The sequence below is a fragment of the Lactuca virosa genome, chromosome 7, assembly GCF_052849685.1.
Source record: "Lactuca virosa cultivar CGN04683 chromosome 7, Lactuca_virosa_CGN04683_v6, whole genome shotgun sequence".
Taxonomy (NCBI): domain Eukaryota; kingdom Viridiplantae; phylum Streptophyta; class Magnoliopsida; order Asterales; family Asteraceae; genus Lactuca; species Lactuca virosa.
The window spans coordinates 270281871-270284400 of NC_136432.1; positions in this window are offsets into that span (position 1 = coordinate 270281871).

The following is a 2530-nucleotide window of genomic DNA, read 5'->3' on the forward strand; positions in this document are numbered from 1 at the left end:
CTGTGGAAACGTTCTGATCGAGCACTTCATGCAATTTTTCCGACAACTCGTAATCATGATGGTTGAGCATGTCACCACTGCAAAAAAAAAAAAAAAAAAAAAAAAAAAACTCAAGATAATCAAATCCAACACGATGAAAGACTCTTTTTGATCACTACAAATCCAAACCATGTTTTGATCAATGTCGACAAAATCACTTTCCTGTGCGTAAGATGGTGTAATGAGTGACGTTTATATATACCTGAAAAGATCTTGATGATCAAAGTACTGAAACCAATCGAGGTCATCTATGGGGTTTTGATGATCTGCAGGTGGATCCATTTGTGAGGGAGAAGTTAAAAGTCGCGGTAAGAATGTGATGATTTATATAAGTAAAGTGGGAGAAGTAATTAATAGCAAATTGTTGGGAATGCAACAAAACAAGTTAAGCACTCCTGAAAAATTGATAAATGATTTCGGTAACACTCGCGGAATATAAACTAGTGAAAATTACAAATGAAATTGAATATATATAGTCTATGATGTTATGGTTATTGTGTATCTAACAAATGAAGAGAAAATGAATATATATATATATATATATATATATTCTTTGAGCCGTAACCTTCTTCTTCAATTCACACACATATACGTATATGTTGCTGCAAATTATGACTTGTGTGCCTCATGCATTTAATGCATCACATGCCTACTGCATATTCTTGACTTTGAAGCTACGTACCAGTTTCCAATTTCCCCAGTAGCACAAATTTCATTAGAAAGTACTCCAAGTCTTCACACATAAACCAGTTAGAAAGTACTCCAGGTCTTCACACATGAACCAGTTAGAAAGTACTCCAAGTCTTCACACATGAACCAGTTAGAAAGTACTCCAAGTCTTCACACATGCAAATTATGACTTGTGTGTCGCTATAGGTATGTCGTTGGCTCTTGTTAAAAACCTATAGCGACAACAAGTCATCGTAATAGATTAAACCTGTGGTGACGACAAGTCGTCGCTATAGGTAACTAATAAAACTTTATTTTTTTTAACCCCGAAAATATGATTGACAAAATCTATCCGACGAGACCCTCGTAATACCACTCGACGAAATCGAAGTTAACAAAAATCTCCACTTCGTAGAGGAACCAGTCAAAATCATGGATCGGGAAATCAAACGAACGAAACAAAGTCGTATTCCCATCGTGAAGGTCCGTTGGAACGCTAAACGAGGGCCTGAGTTCACCTGGGAACGCGAAGATCAAATGAAACAAAAATACCCACATCTTTTCCCAAACTCTTGATGTCCCAGTCAAATGCAAATTTCGGGACGAAATTCCTTCTAACGGGGGGATGATGTAACAACCGTCAAAAATTGAGTCAAGTCAAAGTCAAACAAAGTCAACAAGTCAAAACCAATCGACTCAATTAACCCTTGTATATTAGGGTTTACACTATGTAATTACTGTACAATGCAATATCTTAATGAGAGAAACATCATTTGGAAAGTTCGTGTGTTGAATTTCCTAAGTAAACATTGAACCAAAACGATAAAACATTATTGCACACTCATCGGGAGTGTGTACGACACTAACACATGGTTTAACGGGGTTTACGAACCTTGCGTTGTGAAGTCGGACACTCAAATTAATCACAAACGAAACCTCTCTAAATCGTTTTCACTCTATCCCTTTCTATTTGAAATCTCTCCCAAATCTCTCTCAAAAAGTTACTTTAACTTTTTGTAATCATTTGGGTCATATCGACCCTTAACCGGGTCAAAAATCGCTTGAAACGGGGTAAAAATGGGTAAAATAGCCTTAAGGACCGAAGCCTCTCATGAGAAGCCTCTCAGGACCGAAGCCTCTCATTAGAAGCCTCTCAGGACAGAAGCCTCACATGAGAAGCCTCTCAGACAGCCCATGCGAGAGGTCTCGCAGACGACCCCTTTTTACCGGTTTTTCGACTACGACTTCGTTTTAACTTCGTTTTTCATTATTTTAACGTGGGATTTTCACCCAAAACTTTATTTTATAATCTAAGGCCCCAAAATATATAAATCTCCAGGGTTTTTATAAAAATGTATTAAAAGAATTGGTGGTTGGACTAATTATTGAGGGAATATTTGCTTTTCCTTATTTTATGACAAAAGCAAGCCACCACCACCTCACTCTATGATCAGCCACTCTTTCCCACTACTCCTTGTCACCTTAGTGGACCTTTACACCCTATCTCCAGCTCTTCCCACGTTCTAAGAGCTGGAGGATTGGTCCTCTCTCCTCATTCTCCTTAAAAGCCCTTTCATTCTACACTTAGCAACCAAGAACACTCTCCAAAATTCTCTCATCTTTTCTCTCAACTTCAAGAACTTCAAGGCTTTCTCCAGGGATTTCTTTCTTCAATTAGTAAGTATCTTCATCATTCACATAATTATTAAACTCCATTCTACTCAAATCATTGATATCTTACACAAATTCCATCTTATTCGGTGTTAGATTCTCGAATCATCAAGACATCTTCTTAGTGTTCTTGGGTTGAACACTTCCTCTC